We start from the raw sequence: 18843 nt of genomic DNA, 5'->3' as shown, positions 1-18843 counted from the left end.
CAACACATGAGCTTCTGGGTACACAGTGCTCTTTGGTCTCACTTATATCCTTAGATTATCATGGCTGTCATAAAGGCTGGCAGCTCAGTGACTAGACATTATACGAAATATTTTATTAGAAATTAAACCATACTACATAGTTCTTTTAGGGGAACTAGGGAAATGTTAAGACTTGGAAAGATGGTTTCATTTCCACTAGATGACCCATGAAGTCAAGAACCTTAATTCTTGCTGAGAAGGTGTTGGAGTGCTGATCAATACTTTCATACACTCTTCTTCCTGTGTGTTTTTCAGATGTTATTAATTTCTTATGAAAACCTGCTTTTGTAGTGAATCACGTGATACATTCATACATCTCTTGTAGTGCTTGAGTTCTTAAAAATGGGGACATGAAGACCACATGCTGGTTTCTAGCCACATGTGTGACTGGAAAGTAAATATAAGGCATTGTGCCTGTAAAGCAAGAAAACAACAGAAAGAACTCAGGTGGCATTCAGCTCACTTAACTTCAGACATAACTGATATAAACTATATCTAGTGATTTCAGGCTCCCTTTAGTGTCAGTAGAGAGGAATTGTCTCTTCTAAGGCATGATTCATATGACCTAGTTTAAATATCTACATGGAGATTAATTTTGTCCTGAAAGTGCCAGGTTCTCCATTTATGAAAGAGAGCTTAGGTGACTAGCTGAGATGTAGGTCTCTCTCTTATAGCCATTTCCATCTGGTCAAATTAATCCCATCCTTCAAAGCAGCAAAGATGGGATTTTTAATGCTGGTCAGGCAGCTTTTTCTCTCCTTTCATTTTTCATGTAACAGAAGGAAGACATAAGAATGTGGGGAGGAAGAGCAAGCTGTTGTGAAGGGTCAGCCAAGATGCCCTGGAGATGAGGCAAAAGCAAGAGCTTGTGGGACTATGAGATCATCTGATTTGTTTTCCTTTGTTTTTGTCTTGGTTCTTGCTTCTAAATTACTTAATTAATATACAAAAAATAAGCAGTGAGTAATTGAACTGAGCTGTTTGCAGCGTGTTTCCCTCTTGCCCAGCTGGTAGATCAGCCCATTATTTCAATGATGTTCAATTGTTATATTTTATTTTAGTTGCTTTAAAATTATCTGAGAACAAATTAAAGACTGCACACTTGGGTCTGGTTCTTTTCTGAGAGCTGTGCAGATTTCACAGTGTAGGCAGGTGCTGCAAAGGCATCAAAAAAAAAGAGACAGAGCACATACATTGAGTATTTTATGTGTCTTTAAGGCAGAGGGTCTTCATCTGAGCTTGGTCCCTATCAGCTAGTAAATCTAGGTAACTGAGAAACTAGTGCAGCTCAACCTAAATTAGACACCCACAGTTGTCCAGCTGAACAGCTAGCTGTATCGTCAGCCTCGAAAGCGACCCAAAACTATGGGATCATCTCAGGGGTAGACTTGGCTAGAAATGCAAGAAAGATTGAACATGGGCCTAGAAGTGTAGGTGTGACTCTGGAAGACCTGAACTGCTGCTACAGATTCACCAGAAAATGTCAATAGAAGTAATAGAGTCACTAATCCATTTTAGGGGGATATTTTGTGAGGATTAATTAACAAATATTTGTATAGTACATCCACTGTAAATTTGCCATGTCTCTGTAATACATGGTAAAATTAGCAAGCAATTTAAGTGTCAGGGACTGTTTAAGATAATTACCAACTTTTCAAAAGTTGTTAGGAGCTGGTTATCAGGGGATTTGTGAAGATCTAATTACCATTAGCCATCTGACCGAAACAGGTGACTTGATCCTGAGATTTTCCCCCCAGCTGGATTTAAATGTTGACATGCTCTTTTAAACAGATCAAATTTCACAAAAGTTTTGACAGTTAAGTGAATCTTTTTTCACTCTTTTTCACACAGAAAATGGAATACTTCTCAACCTAAAGATGAGCTCAAATTTAATTGTAACCTGTAGCTTGTTATGTAATTGTTTTTAACATTATTAAGCTAAGGGAGAACGTTTGCTGTGTTCTGGTCTTAGGGGAATTCATACATTTAATACATAAAAATGTTTTAAAGATGTCTTGACAGGCTAATAAATCATGATTGGATGGATTGTCCCCATCAGGATAGTGTTTCACACAGGATGATGAAACAAAGATGCAAAAAGATATTTTTGTGGTCTATAGTTGGTGGCATACATCAGCTCTAATGGAAAGGAGAAAAAGAAATGAGAGAAGGGAGAAAATGAAAAGTTTCCCCAATGGTTATCCAGGAAGAGAAGTGGTGGGCATGTCCCTAGATAAACAATCCCTTCTGGGTGTCCTCTCCAGTTCATCAGGTGTTCCCTGAATACCTTTTCCAAAGTAATTTGATATTTTTGTCTGGCCTTTCTCAGTTTCCCCCACTGTTTTTTCTTACCTGTTATGCTAACAGAGCTGACTGGAGCACTTGACAATCAGTCAGAGACATTGCAGAGCTAATAAGCTTTGTGCACGTACCTTATGGGGAAATACTTAATGGCTGTCTCAAAGACTGCTTTTTACTGGTATTACCTGCTAAGCTCTGTTTTATCCCTAGCACAGGGTTATAAACCAAAATTTAGGGTCTAAGGAGTGACAAAGGGTGAGTGGAAGGAAAATCAAATCAAATGCTGGAAAACAAGTGCTAGAGGTACTACCACAGTAACTGGGGGTACGCAGGTGAGATGTGTCAAGGGGAGAAGCTGACTACAACATTGCACATGAGGGGCTGCAAAGGGAAAGCCCGGAGTGTTACACGGATTAAGGCAGTGTTCAACCAGTAAAAAATTTTGTGTTGGGAGGAGAAAAAAAGAGAAAGTAACTGCAATAATTTTTCTAAATGAGTGACTACACAGACTTCTTAACTCTCAGTGGACAAAGCCCCTTGGCACTGATCTTGCAGTTGACTTAACAGAATACCCCCTTAACACCCTTAAGCTGCCCAAAATCCCCGACAGAAGTGCCTCTTGTCTCTCCTTGCTAACTGTAAACAGCAATGAGTCACTTCTGGGTTTCCCTGGTTTATTCTGGTCTTACTCATTTCAGTTTTATTATGCCTATATGGCATCTGCCATGGCTCTGTCTCTTCTTCACACATGTACAATCTCTTTACTGCTGACATTCGGATGCTAATTCCTGGCTTTGCATCAAGCTTATCTATGGAGCCCTACTTTTCAACACAGTTCCTGCATCTCTGATTCCTCGTGATATTTTCTTATTGAAATACAGTCTGTTTCTCTTGCAGTGCACATCTTTCAGTGGGTACCTTGGGACACAGCTCAAAAAAATTGCTAGCCTTACTGTTTCAAATCTTCCAGAGCCTCTTCCAATGTTTTTTTCCTTCTTTTCCTTTCTGTGGCTTTCAGAAACTGACTGCTGTAACCTCTGAGAGTTTGCCTTTATATAATGAGTTTAAGGCAATGCAATATCAAAACAATGCTGTCTCAATGCTACATTAACACATTTTGCATTGAAGAAAATGGTAGCAGAAAGACCAAGATAATAATAGGGCCTGATTTTGGTTCTACACACACTGCAGAGTGATTTTCCACCACTATAGTGGTGTCCTCACTGTACCTCATCCCCATCCTTCCCTTCCAGTCTGGCTCCAGGACAACTGTTCCTTCCTTATCATTTCAGGTAGTTGCGCCACTGTCTTCTCTTTCCCTTTCCAACTCAATCCCTGTCTGAACCTCTTTTAATAAAATATCTCACCAACTGGAAACCACTGTCCAGAGGTTTTCATTGAATTTTACCTATTCAGAAATTTTTCCCCTCAAATAACTGAGCTGCATTGCTGATCAATTCTTCTTGTTCATCAGGGAGGACTATTTTGCCCTGCTTAATTCCTTCTTCAAGGGAAAAAAATTACTTTGGTCTCCTCACTTTCTTTACCAGGTAATACCAATTCCTGGTTAAATTAAAAATAAACAGAAGAATGTTTTGGGTTTTTTTGTTTGTTTGTTTGTTTTGTTTTTTTTTTTTGTTTTTCCCCCTTTCTGTAATTACTTGTTGGGTCTGAGATGTTATCAGCCTAGAGCAAGAACAAAAATACTGTACCTATCTGAAAATTCATCAGCTTTTATTTGTCTGAAGGTCACTAGTGAATAGAGGCACAAAGGCTTTCAGGATGAGAGAATGTAAAGTTTGAGGCTGTTTCCTTTAGAAAATACATAAATTAAGAGGCCATTTTGTGCTAAACATTGTAAAGATAAATTTTCTTTCTGTCTCAAAGTTTTCCTACACATTCCACCAAAGGGGCATTCAGTGAGGCTGAAAGACAACACTCTTAAGCCTGATGAAAGAAGACGTTATTGAAAGCAATGATGCATCACTGGAACCCAGTGACAAAATACCATGGATGCTGAGAGTTTGGAAGGACATAAAAAAGAGAAAAAAAATGGAAAACTGACATATAATTTCAAAATATGGGCTCAAAAATACAAACTAGATAAGTTATTCTATTGTTCAGATTTCTTGCCCCTTCTTCTGAAGCAGCTGGTACTCTTCTGTGCCAGACACAGTCAATGAATAAGATGATTCATGACAGTTTTGTGTTTCGTGTTACAATAGTAATTAGAAAAAAAAAATTATAAATGCAGTTCTGAAATTTAATCCCTCAAGAAAGGCGTTATGAAATTAAGGTTTGGAGTCAAGGAACAGTGTCTCTCTGGACTCCATTTCTCTGAGGGAATTTATAACCTCTGGTACAACCTCTGGTACATTTGACCTAAACTTATCTTTCTGCTCCTCCTGTTCAAGTTTCTGGCAGAGTGCTTCTGCGATTTACTTATCTACCATAACCACAACTGGTTGAAAATACATTCCTAACTATGTAGGTAAAATACGGTTTCAGTAGGAATACAAAAGAACATTAATTAAATGTAAGTGGCAATGTACATGACTTCAGAGTACAGGCAGGCTGAAGTTGCACTGAATATTGACTGGATGCCTCTGAAGAACTAACGTTAAAATAAAGACAGCCCCACAAAGGTATGTTTCTAGCTGGAAAAGAAGTGGAATTTGCCTTAGGAAAAACAGTCCTGCATGTGATGATCATCTGAATGGTTACAATCTGAGTGATCTTTAGAAATCACTTTATGTTTCCTTGCTGTTGCTGACAGTCAGATTTTTCTCAGGCTATTGTGCAATGCTTGTTTTCATAGACGTTTTCAAGAGGGATTATATTGTGAGATAGCAGCATACTGGTCTGAAGGTAGACCAGTACTTTACACATGATTTTAGTACATATTTTCACACTTGGTTTTCTATTGTGAGTTATTCTGGAAACTTAAATGTAAGGAAGACACAAGATCTGCATTACTAACTTTTTCTCCATGTGGAACTTTTCTTTCTGAGGTTTCAGTGAACCATGCTTCTCTCACACTACCTATGAGAACAGTAAAAAAATAGGTTCTGACTTAGTAGTTGAGCTTCAGTTACTTGAGTAAACTTGCTTTTTCCTGATGTCCCCAAGGCTTGGTTACTCTGTCCAGTACTGGTTTAACCACTTGTTACAGAGGTCACACCACATTTAGAATATGATAAAATAAATAAACAAATTATGCAGAAGACATTAAAAGTCAACATCAAAAAATTTAGGAATGTGGAGGAGAAAAAAAAACAAAACAAAACAAATCCAATTTCTTTCATCACACAGTTCCCTGTAAGGACTTAAGGCAAAAAAGACCTCCTCAAAACATTTATTTAAAAGTGGCTAGAAAACATTCATGGTGGAAACAGAAAATTGAAAGTATTTAAAACACAACAGTGCAAAAACCTGCTCCCCAAAAATAACAGGTTTGGGTATTAAATGATTTTACATCCATATAAGAAAATATTAAAAATTTTATCTCTTCCACCCCCATAAATCTTCCAGAGGTTTTCAAAAATGTTGCATGTCAGTGCAAGCTTTTAAAACTCTTTGGCACACTCATCCACATATACGTCAGAAGACCAGAATGTTGAACTGGGAGCCATAATACCTTTGCTTGTGTTTCAACTCATTTTCTGCTTTCTCATGAAATCACTAGGGTTACTTTGACTTAATCTTCTACATTCAGAAAATGTCTTTCCAAGGAAGAGAACTAGGACTGTACTGATCCTTTCAGTCTTCAGATGAATTGCCTTTGTTCTTAAATTAATATAGATGATGGTAGCTGTAATTTATGTAGTATTTCTATCAACAGAAAAGAATGTCAGGATCAGTCAAACAATGTTGAGAATTAGAGTAAACAGAAATCTTTCTTAGAGGGAATTACATGTGTTTGTAGGTCTTACATTACCTTTCCCAGACCTTGTTCTGTCATCAAGGTCTGTATCCTTACATAGCCCAGCAGTAATTATTTCTTTTTTTCTGTAGTGATCTAATCCCAGGACATCTTCTATCACCTTTTATCAGCAAAAACACCTTTCAAATGGTAGCTAACCAGAAAAAATATGCAATGTAAAAATGAAACCCAAGTGGTGAATGCAGACAACAGCTGTGAGCCTTTTCAGTTGGAGAGTTTTATTTGGAGGCAGGATTCATCCATGCAGATGGTTGAGATGGGATATGAAAATGCATTAATGTACTTACTGCAAGAAATTACGGTATCAGAAAATGTTCATTAGTTGTCTGGAAGAAGAAATAACCTGGATGGAATGCAAAACCTTAAACTATTGTGGTGAATAATGAACTATACAGATCAGCTCTAGAAAATGTTGATAGTAATTGTCTGTGAAGAGAGATAAAAATCTCTCTCTGCTAACCCATTTGGTAGATAAGCTCCAGTAGAAATAAGGTTGGAAACCTCTAGCAATAAGAACTTAGTTTTTACTCAATGGGAAAAATGCCAATTGTTCCTCAAGTCTGAATCCTAGGTCATTATAATTTTATGAAGAAATGTTCATGAAATTAAAATAAATTCTTCACAGAGAATTCAAGATGCACTTTTTTTACAAGTAAGGAAACAAATTCTCTACAAACATCAACAATAATTTAATGTAGGATTAAAACATCTTTTAGTGACTACTTGGGTAAAATCCTCATCCTGTCTGTATCTACTTTACAGCACATAAAAATGCCACAGATGTTACAGACCCCTCGAGGCTTTTTTTTCCAGCTTAAAGAAGATTCCCTTGCAAAAGCCTTTGTAGAAGACAACTGTAAACTCTGTGGGAAAACAACCAACAGCCCTGCAAAGATTTCCAATAGCACTGGGTGGCTGTTGTATGCTACAAAGCCCAAGGCTATTAGTTACACCAGGCGCTTTCCAGCTCTTTGAGTAGCCTAGGTCCAAGACAAAAATATAAATGAAATCTGCTTTATTGTCCTGATGCTCTTGGGTTTCAGTTCCTAGCCTATACCTGTTAGAAGATTGCCAGAAGTCCCTGTAGTATGTAATTTGCAGTACTTTTCATTAATTCTGTTTCATACTATTTTTCAGCTCTATTAGATAGAACGAATTGCTGATTTAAACCATGAATATTACTGTAACATGCTATTTTTTGTTATTTTGATTGTAATTATTACATCACCAGTTATAGATATATACTGCTTCACATAATTAATTTCACATGTGACCGTAATACAAACCGAAGAGAAATGAACATAGCTACATGCTGCTTTCAGAACTGACTGTGTCTTCCCAGCAGAGGGGATTTGTTCAAGTTCTTTCTGTTTCAAATGTGTGTGATTTCAAGGTTTATTCATGATGGTTATTCATGCAAACATGCTTAATTGTTATGGAGAGTGTGTGTAATTCCACGTTCCTAATCCAAAAAACAGGAGCAGCAAAGATTTATAAGCAAAGTTGACTCAGTGGAAATGGTACCTTCTAACTCAAGAAAGCTGTTGCTCTGAGCCACGGTTGCTCACTTCAGTGGTGAAAATCAATTTTTCACTCCTTTTTGCTCCTGTTAGACCTGCTGAGCCAACATGGCTAAATAGGAGCAAGGAGATACCTCTGTCCCATTTAGCACATCATCAACAGAATTGTTTCCTGTAGTAAACTCCCACTGAAAACAACAGGCGACCTGGAGGTATCACAGAGGAATAAATTGAAGTTGGTGGGGTTGCTCTGGTGTCGCACTGAAGACCTGAGACAGACAGCAGAACATTTATTGATGTGGTTGAGCCTCAGAGGCCTGAATTAGGGACAGAGTCACAGGGAAAGTGATTTTCCTCTTTGTAAATGGAGCATGTCTGCTCTGGAGTCACTGAATAATATGGCAATACCCCATGACACCATTTTGTGCAGTCACTTTTCATAATACTTTTTTCTACCTTTTGAAGACCACAGTTTCTTCCCTTTTAAAAGTAAAAATGACTCAGTGATTTGCTCCACTTTTTGGTTTGTATTATGTTATGAAGCTTACTTTTAAATGTTTACATCTCAGTTCATACAAGATATTTTAGGTAGGTAAGTAAATCTATGGTAATAACCATCAATAATAACACATTTCACTTCTGTACTTAGTATTTATGCCAGATTGAATCTTCCTTAGAATAGGTAATTACGCTACATTTATAAAGTAAGCAACATTTTAAATAGTCTATTGTTTAAACTGGTGGCTGTAGGCTAGGCTGAAAGGCAACTCCTTTCAACTAATTGCTGCTATGACTCAGACCTTGTAACAGATATGCAGTTAGGTCTGGTTTTCTTTCAAACCCCTTTCCAGCTCTGATTTTCTTTATAAGAGAGTGTAAAGAAAGTGAAAGAATGCTTTTTGTCTGAACAGTACCATCCGAAGTATAGCGACCCCTAAGAGAAGGAAAACTTTTACATGTAATACTGCTGTTTTAAGTGAGAAGTTTACATATGCATCGAAATGCCAGCAGTAAGACATAGTTATCTGTATTTCTTAAAACTGATCCAGTCTGTAGCTTACTATCTTAGCTATCTGCTGTTCTTTTTCACTATATTTCTCCCAGAATTGTTTTAAACTTTAACATTTTATTTAAAAAAGAAAACCAACAAAACTAAAACCAATCAAGATTTCGTCTTCCCTGCCCTAGACTTGTAAAAAAAATCTTACTATTCAGTCTAAAATGGTGCTCAAAGCACCTCCATCAGCTTTATTCTTTTTGTCTTTTTCCCGCCCCCCCTCTGCTTTAGAATTTAAGGCATAGTAACTTTTGATTCTGTAAATTCAGTTTCAAATCTGAAATTCAGTTTGAACTGTCAAAGCCTTCTGCATTACCAATGAAAGAGATTTGAAAGAGTTGGGATTTAACTTTTCAGTCCTTCGAGAGCAAAAGGCAGCTCACTGTCCCAGCCTGGGTGAGTTCAGAAATGCTAGTAATGGCAACATTTTTTATTCAGCTTAGTCTGACTGCTAGGAGCAAATATATTGAAGAAAAATATTATTTTCCTCACATTATGAGCTCATTTTACCCTTGCTACACTTTCTGTACAAGCATAGAACTGTAAATTGAATTTCTGATTCTGTTTGAAAACTTGTTAAAGTGTTTTCAGTACATAATTCATGATGGGTTTAGACTTTCCTGGATTCTTCTGACAATCTTCAGGTAAATCAAGAAGCCTAAGTTAGGACCATAGCTGCCACACTCAGGTCTAGAGGACAGTTTACACTAGAGCAGAGAATGGATAACAGCAGGGTATTTTTTAACTTGGACTTCTCAATCAAGTCTCTAAGCGTAGGTTGAATTAATTAGTTTTCTTATCAAATCTCAAGGTAAACAAGATGTTTCCCTCTCTGAACCAAGATCTATCATGGGAAGGTTCTCACTCTGCCTGTCAGTAAGAGGAGTTTGTGAACTCCCACAGTTAAGGTGTTTAAACTGGATTCAGGCATCACACTTCAGTGAAATGGTGTATTGGTGCCTGCAGGTGCTCTTTACTTTTTTTTTATTTGTTTGTTTATGTTCCTGTGGAAAGATGGATCATCAGTCCATCCTTTGTACCAATGTGGCAAAAACGAAGCTCATAAATAGTGGCTGAATAAGAATCTTGTACAGTGATATCTCTGGGGAAGAGGTGTAACAGGATATATAACGCTTTTTCTTCTGCCTGTGATGTTTTGCTGATACTATGGGTGAAATCTGAAATGCACTTTGCTTATTAAGACAAGCTGATGAAAAAAGTCCAGGTTCATTTTGTACAAATTATTCTCTGTGTCTTTTCTAAGAAATAGATGGTTATCCCCATGTCTTTTCATTTTGCAAGTGATTTAACATATTACATCCTTCAAAAAGGAACAGGAGATCGTACCTTTCTACAAAGTAGCTTCTGTAAAGGTAACTAATGCTTTTTCAGGCACTTTGTCCTCCTAAATGAGATTGTGAAATGGAATAACTGGCAATTGAATTCCTGACTGAGGGTTAGTCTTTTTTTCCCATTTGTGCTGTGGCTGGGTGTGAGATTTTAACGCTCTAAATAGACTTGATTCCTGTTCTACTACAATTGTTACTACTATTGTCAATATTCTAATCACTATTTTATTAATATTGCTGTAATATTATGCTTTAGTACTTTTAAACACTCAACTTTCTGGAAAGAAAAACCAAACATACTCTCCAATCACCTTGATCTTTCAGCTAAGGTCATTGTAGCTTTAATGAGAATCAACACTTTAGGTATCTTAAGTACTGCAGCTCCTCATTGCTTGTCATTAATATGGCCATTATAAGATTTTAGAATTCTTCCTGGAATCTGCATGTATACCTGTGAATACAAATAATGTACTCTAGCAACTTTGATTTGGCTTCAGAACCAGTTTCATAGTAATTCACTAAAGAACAAACCTAAGAACAGATGCCCATGAATGATAATCACAGAAGAAGACGTATTGAACAAGCTCTATTGAACAAGGTTTGACCTTGGCTGGATGCCAGGTGCCCACCAAACCACTCTATCATTCCACTTCTCAGCAGGACAAGGTGAGACAAAATATATGATGAAAGGCTCATGGGTCAAGGTAAGAACAGAGAGATCACTCATCAATTGCCATCACAGGCAAAACAGACTCAATTTGGGGAGATTAATTTAATTAATTAAAGAGTCATGAAGGGTAATGAGAAATAAAATCAAATCTTAAAACATTTTTGCCCCACTCCTCCCTTCTTCCTGGGCTCAACTTCACTCCTGATTTCTCTACCTCCTCCCACCAAGTGCTACAGGGGGATGGGGAAAGGGGGTTGAGGTGAGTTCATCACATGTTGTCTCTGCTGCTCCTTCCTCCTCACACTCTTCCCTTGCTCCAGCGTGGGGTCCCTCCCACACCAGACAGTCCTCCATGAACTTCTCCAATGTGAGTCCTTCCCACAGCTGCAGGTCTTCCTGAACTGCTCCAGCGTGGGTCCCTCCCACGGGGTGCAGTCCTTCAGGAACAGGCTGCTCCAGCATGGGTCCCCCACGGGGTCACAAGTCCTGCCAGCAAACCTGCTCCAACGTGGGCTTCCCACGGGGACACAGCCTCCTTCGGACACCCACCTGCTCTGGCATGAGGTCCTCCCCAGGCTGCAGGTGGGTCTCTGCTCCACCATGGACCTCCATGGGTGCAGGGCACAGCTGCCTCACCATGGGCTGCACCACGGGCTGCAGGGGAATCTGTGCTCTGGCTCCTGGAGCACCTCCTGCCCCTCCTTCTTCACTGACATGGGTGGCTGCAGTGTTGTTGCTCTCACACATTCTCACTCATCTCTCTGGCTCCTGTTGCACAGCAGTTTTTCCCCCCTTCTTTAATGTGTTATCCCAGAGGTGCTACTGCAGTCACTGATGGTCTCAGCCTTGGCCAGCGGTGGGTCCGTCTTGGAGCCGGCTGGCATTGGCTCTGTTGGACATGGGGGAAGCTTTTAGCAGCTTCTCACAGGAGTTACCCATGTAGCCCACTGCTACCAAAACCTTGCCACACAAAGCCAATACAGCTCTTCAGTAGAAAAAGGTGGAAGACATTTGGACTCCCTAGTGGCTATGTTTTTTATTGGAGTCTGTGTGTAGGAGCTGCACGTGTTCTAAGCCACCAGGGTAATTTTTTCTTGACTAAAGTACGGCTACTTACATTCAGGACCTGTTATGGCTTTGGAGGTGAGTCCTGTAGTGTACTGAGGAAACAAAGAAATAAGAAAAGACACAGCCACAATCTACTAGAGGAAAAGTCAAGGTGGCACCATCTACCTGCTGGACTGACCACTCCACAGCTTTGGCTCTGAGGCTGATGTACATGGAGGGACAGTCCAGCTAGCATCACTACCTGAGTGCCCTGCCTCTGGTGGCATGTACATCTGGGCTGTTCTTGAAGCCGTTCCTAAATGGCTACAGTTTTCATCCAAAAGTTCAAGGAAAATTAGTCTTGGTTTGTTTTTTTGGGGTCTGAGCGGCCACAGGCTTGGAGTTACTGGAGAAGAAACACTACAACATGTGTAGTCGAGTTGGGAGAGACAGCATCCTACTCATAAATCAAAGCTACTGAGTTTGTTTTCTTTTGTTTTTTGTTTGCTTGTTGGTTTGTTGTTTTTTTTTTTTTTTTTTCCTGAGAAAATCATCCTAGAAATAAAATATAATTTTTCTATGTGATTTTATCATAGTAGTTGTGGGTGACAAGACTACATGTTTTAAGGAAAGATAGAGAAGATTATATTCCAGAGACTGGACTTTTGTCATCACATCTGAAAACCCACCTTCTCACAAATAATTGAAAAAGTCATTGTTGTCAGATACCATCTCCATGGTACAAATATCTTGCTTGTTTTCCTTCCACAGAGAACATCTGTTGATTGAAATGAAGACTGGAAATTTTAGACTGGATATTAGGAATTATTTCTTTACAGAACGGGTTTTTAGGCATTGGAATGGGCTGCCCAGGGAGGTGGTGGAGTCCCCATCCCTGGAGGTGTTTAAGAGTAGGGTTGACATAGCGCTGAGGGATATGGTGTAGCTGAGAATGCTCAGTGTTAGGTTAATGGTTGAACTAGATGATCTTCAAGGTCTTTTCCAACCTTGATGATTCTGTGATTCTGTGAAACAAAGCAAGTGAAGTGATATCAGCCTTATAAATGACATCAATCAATTATGCTGGTCCTGTATATGATATTTATTTATAGAAGTAATTTGCTTTTAAAATTTTTAAGCATTATGAAAGTCAGATTTTGCTGCTGGGTTCACAGCATGGATTTCAGAAAGTAGATGAACCAAAAGGGTATTTTTCTCTCCTTGAAGTCATCAAGTGGGGTTCCGCAGCATGCTCCCACCCTTTAAACTGTGCACGTGCCAAACTTCTTGCTTCCACCTACACTGAGGCTGGTGCCACAGGATTAAAGCTTTTCAGTGATTTGCCTCCAGTAATTCAAACAACTGCAGCCAAAACCTGGGGACAGCTTTTCCTCTTTGTTTTGTTTCCCTTTGTACCTACCCCTGCAAGCAACAGTCAGGAAAAGAGGGATAGTGTTCAGCAATCATGCAGAGAAAGATACTTTCCTCCCCCAGTAATGATGGGTTAATTCAAACCATTCATTTTTTTTAAGTTACAGAGTACGGTTACAGGCATTTTATTATTAACACTGCTATCCCCAAAGGTCACAGATTAGACAATCTAACCATGTTTGTACTGTCTTTGCTCATCTTGTCTAAGCTTGGGCTCACGTGCTGCACAGACCTCTGAGTGATGGCATCCACAGTGACTGTGGGATTTAACTTCAGAGAAGTCAGATTTCTCTGCTTGCAAGCAATCTTTCCACAGCCTTGGGACATTTACCACCCAGCCGATAGCCAAGTAGTCATGTTCAGGACCAAACGCAAGCCCTAACATAAAAGGACATATGAACAGACCACAGGAGACTAAAAACTGTGGAGGATACCGGTGGTTTACCTGGAAAACAGAGGATGAAGGGCAGATGTTACCATTCAATGAAAACGAGGTGAGAGAATTGTGCTAAACTTTAGTTTAATAACTAACGTGCATTGTCTCTCCAAATGTGAAGCCATAAGGAAGGTGTCAGGAATATGTGCCTTTTCACATGACTGTACTCCAGGTCTTTATGGGAAGCTGAAACACTTTCTAGAGATTTATTTTCCTTTTAAAAATGGGGGGGTGGGAGTGGTGTACAACACACAATTATCTCAAATTTTTCTGTCCTAGAATAAATTTTCCAAAAAAATCTGCTGTGGATCTTTCCCTGCCAGCACATGAACAATTGTGTCAGCTAAAGAGGTTTTCTCTGCTTGACAGCCAGAACAAAGCATCTTGAACCAAGTGTCTACTTACCTCTGGGCCAGGTTTTGGGGCTTGCTGCTGTATGAACTGTGAATGTGTTACTAAGCAGTGCATATCTGGACAGCCTTCGTCTGACTGATGGGGCATGTCTGAGCCTTGGAGAAGACAGAGAAGGATTTGGGTTGCTTTTCACACTGTGATTACCAGATGGTCAAGCCTGTGTACCCACAGCTATCAAATAGCAAAATTTAATTCCTTTAGTAGACTTTTTTTTTCCTTAAATTTAGAAGAAGTTAAGCAATCCTTCTGGTTGAATGAACTGTAAAGGTTTTGAAATTTGTGGAATTATAATAGAAAAGTATGAATAGCTAACTAGTACCGTGAATTGTCCAATGTGATCACATGTCAATAACAGTGGGAGTCCCAAGGCCTTACATACTGAGTTAAAAGAGGAATCAGCCCAACTGCAGCATTTTGCATCATCAGTTCATGGGACAATTCTCTATTTGCAAATATATGTTGTTTCCCTTTTCTCCTCTCCTGATCTTTTGTGCTGCCTGTTTTTCTCTTGGGCTGTAACCAGATTTCCCTTTTGCCAGGATCATACCATAAAAAAGGGAAGGTGAATGGCTGAAATTAATGGCTTTCATAAACACGGACAGAGACAGGTTGAAGGAATATGAATTTACTTCTAGAGATGGGTCACTTGGTAGCATGGAGATGACATTAGAGATGGTGGAATGTGATCTCTATAACATAATATTGCTTCAGGGTACTGCTTGGTGTATTGGGAGCTTGGATGTGCAACGCAGAAGATAACAGTGTTACTGTAGTAGAAGCTGGGGAAGCATTAGTGTTTAAGCTGGATCCCCAGCCTGTGTCAGTGTTAGCAGTGACAATTTACTCAGAGGATTTGTGGTCCATCTGTCTCATTACTTAATGAGGAGATGCAGAAAATGAAACTCAGACACAGAGATGGATTTTTAAAATGGAATTCTGCAAATGTGTTTTTACCTTTAACATGGTATTGAGAAAAACCCAGCTATCTGGCAATTTATTTGAATCTGTTCCTCAGTTTCCTACCTCACCACATAAGCAGGATGTCCATGCAGTTCTTCTGTCTCTACAGGTTTCATATTTCTCTTTTTCTGCTCCCCAAGGTTCTACTAGTTATATCCTGGCTGCATAAGCACTTGTAGGAGTTGGGTCCTTCCAGTCTTAAATGCTGGATGTTGTCTGCAGACTGGACAACTTTTCAGTCCTGTTCCTGCTTCTTCTTAATTTAATGTCAGGCCACCAAGGGGCTGCTGGGGAGTGAGAACATTAAACAGAAACCCTGTTCATGACACACCACGTGAGCCTTGCCTGGAGAGAAAAATTGCTTATCCCAAAGCCAATGAAACAGTCAGACCAGCTGCATTTGGGAAATGCCTTTCAGACTTTCTACTCATGGGATGGCAGGGGCTGAGGTTAAATGACCATGTTACGATGTCAGGACTTCACAAGGAAGGTCAGGCCCTGGATGTATGTAGGTATGTGTATTAAGTGTTGAGAAGTGGAAGAATGAAATTAAATGAAACATCTGTCAATACTGCATCCATACCCTCAGCTAGTCAGACTCTTAATCACAGCTATTAAAATAAGCAAACAGAAAGATCTTCATATCTTTATTTGGGCTTAAATTTATAGGTGCATGTCATTCCCTCTCTTGCTGCAGGGAGCAGACAGTGCACAAAACACACATGAGAGTCCAGCTGCCTCCTCAACATACCTCTGCTTCCAGGGCCTCCCAGCTTTCTGCTTCAAGAAGACACAAGCCATGGTCTGACTTCTCAAACCTTTTAGCTTTCCAATCCCTACCAAACTTTTACAGAGTAATATGGCATGGGAGCAGCCAGCATCAACATTGCGTTTTGGCATGGCAGGGAAGCCCTAATGGCAGGAGTGGGTGGGAGACCCTCCAGCAGAGTGCTGAGCCCTGCACTGCCAAGGAAAAAGAGTGGGGCTGTGGGGAATTAGGTACTGGTGCAGTCTGCTGTTGGGTGAAATACCTGCTTTTTCTGGCAAGAGTCAAATCATTGACTTTGCCAACTACGAAATCATTGGAGCTAATTTTCTGTTGCACTGAACCTTGCATAGATGTTTACCCAGCAGTGAATGAATGATAAACCTTAATGCTGGATGTAAAGCCACTTGGCCCTCAATCTACCCTGGTATAAATAATTACCCCTGATGTAAGGCAACAAAGCATTAAGACTGCTGATTCTTTTTTTTTTTTTAATACAAGAATAATAACCTGTTCAAAGCATGCTATGACTCATGCTCAATGAAATCACTGGTGCTGGCTACATAGTAATTTGGAGCTAAATTTGATTTTACACCTGCACTTAAGGAAATGTGGTAAAATTGCCAGTGATTAAGTGGAATCAAAAGGCACAATAAAAACCTTATCGTAAGCCTTCGTCGTCTTCTGTTTCCCTTGGTTTTGGCTTGCTCTTTTGGAAAGAATAAAATGACAGACTGGTTTTGGTTTATCATTAAAGAACTGCTTGCATGGTTTCCCAGACCACTTATGTCAGCCTTTCATTTGTTTCTCTAGCAGGACATAGACAACATCTTCACAACAACCAATACAGAGGTCATCTCCGTAGGTTCTGTTTTACTTTCCAATATATCATTATGTTTATGCACCACCAGTCTTTGAAGGAGGCAAACTTACATTTAGCATGTCTTTTTGTCTTGCCTGTCTGAAGGACTGTTTTCCATTTTATAAATATACTTTGCAATTGCTGATAGCACCACACAATAAAATTTAATCTTCTTTTATTCTACTGAAATGTGGTGAGAACTTTTGTTAAAAGCTCTCACCTTTGTTAAAGGCAATTTAGCCTGAGGTTCAGGGATATCCCAGGTTTGTTTTGAGTGTTTTTATTAAAGATGCCTTGATCATACCAGGTTTTATCAGTCTTAGTGAGTAGAGCTTCCTGAGTGAGTGCTAATGGCATTTTTCATCACATGTCAATCAATGTCATCAAATGCAGCTCTGAAACTTATCATGATAGAGAAGTCAGTTAGTATTGTAGACCTTGATTTTAACCCTTAGGACTTAAATTCAGACTGCTGAAATATTGCTTTTTCCCACATTGCTACATACTGTGTAACAGCTGTGTATCTCTTACTGCCAGATTCTGTTGTATTAGCACCACCTACATCTACACCTGTATCATCAGGGTATTTTTCCCATTCCCATTTTAGCAGAACTGTTGAAAGAATACCTATTGCAAGAGAGAGCGATCCTTCTTCATTCCATTTTCAGCCTAAACAATTGTATTATTTAGTTTGTAGCTCAGGTTGCTGCGTGTTGACTGATGTTTGGGTTCTGAAAGAATTTACTTAGATGATCTGGAATTTTGGTGCCTTCATGTCTCATCAATATTTTGCAATCTACTGCATTGGTGATATCACAGTTTGGCCTGTTGATGTTTTTTGGGTGAGTTCTTGTAAGTACTGAGAGTGAAAAAAAATCTCTTTGCATTCTCTCTTGCAGTGATCCTCTAATTCTGCCCTCTATTGACATATTCCTGCTTATTGTCTCCCATTATATCTCTTGATCAGGATACTGGTGTTCCTCTTGTGCAGTCTCATTGTGATGTCTTCTTAATGTAAGTATTTGTACTCCAATTAGTTGCTTCTTCATGCATCCTCATCTGCTACTGTTTATAGGTCATCACTTTGTTCCAAACCATTCATATCTGTAATGTTTCAGTGGGGAGGAGAGGGGCATGACGCTGTATGTTTTCGTCTTGTTTTCTACTTCTGTGGTCATAGCTTTTGAGACTGGTTGGTTGTTTATGTACTGTGTTCATCACTGATTTTTGAGATTGTACCACTTCGAAAAAATATAGTTTATACTGGTATTTTCTTTACTAGGATACAAGCTGCAGGTATTCCATCTTGGTAGGATTTGGAGATCTTTGACTCCAGAAGAGTGATAGCTGAGGAAGTCAAAGTCCCAGTGTGTCTGTTCAGTTAGATCTTTGTTCTTCTGGTGTCAGATAGCAGCAGTTTTGCCACTTTCCTTAGTTAATTCCATTGGATTGCTTGTTTGTGACTGAATCTCACTGAAAGGCTTTGCAAGGGTAGCTTTTAAGTCAGTAGACTGAAAATCTGGTTACTATAAGCTGCAGCTGAATTTTTTGGTTCAGTGCAGACCTTCTTTTAAAGCATACTTGGATTGAAACTCATCTTACAATTACCTCTTCCTGATGCTTTTTACCTTACACTACCTCTTTAGCAATGGGAGCTATTGGGAGTTCAGAGTGCAACACCTTGTTCTGAAATTATTTTCAGTAGTGCTTTTTGGTCTAAATAACACTCATCATGAGACAAACATTCATAAGGCTATTTCAGCAACGGATTCAACTTATCAGACCTCCTAATTTTATACTTAAGATGTAGGATGTGGTAAAGATTAAAGTTCTCTATTAATTTTGTACATTTACTGTATATTTACTTACCAACACTGCAAACCTTTCCTAATCATTGCTGTTATTCACATACAAATAACAGCGCACTGCTTGCACAAAAGTGCAGAAAATAGGGGTGTGAGGAGACCATTAGAAGAGGTGTACTGGATGCAGTTTTGCTCTCAGTTAAGTCCTTGAGAGCTCATCAAAATTACAGAGGTACCATGGGT

At 39.2% G+C, this 18843-nt stretch overlaps 1 protein-coding gene across 15 annotated transcripts in view; it reads left to right on the top strand.

Annotated features, from left to right (window-relative positions):
- DLG2 (discs large MAGUK scaffold protein 2) overlaps positions 1–18843 on the top strand; it is a 1053560-nt gene that overhangs the window by 283293 nt on the left and 751424 nt on the right. The window contains exon 1 of one of the 15 annotated variants that reach the window (XM_074816363.1): positions 17734–17809. The exons of the other annotated variants lie outside the window; for them this stretch is intronic. The gene's annotated coding sequence lies outside the window, so the exon portion shown is untranslated. Of the gene's footprint in view, positions 1–17733; positions 17810–18843 lie in introns of those variants that run through there. 15 annotated transcript variants of the gene reach the window in all.

This window comes from Strix aluco, chromosome 2 (assembly GCF_031877795.1).
Source record: "Strix aluco isolate bStrAlu1 chromosome 2, bStrAlu1.hap1, whole genome shotgun sequence".
Lineage (NCBI taxonomy): Eukaryota > Metazoa > Chordata > Aves > Strigiformes > Strigidae > Strix > Strix aluco.
This window is presented reverse-complemented; position numbering and strand designations above follow the sequence as displayed.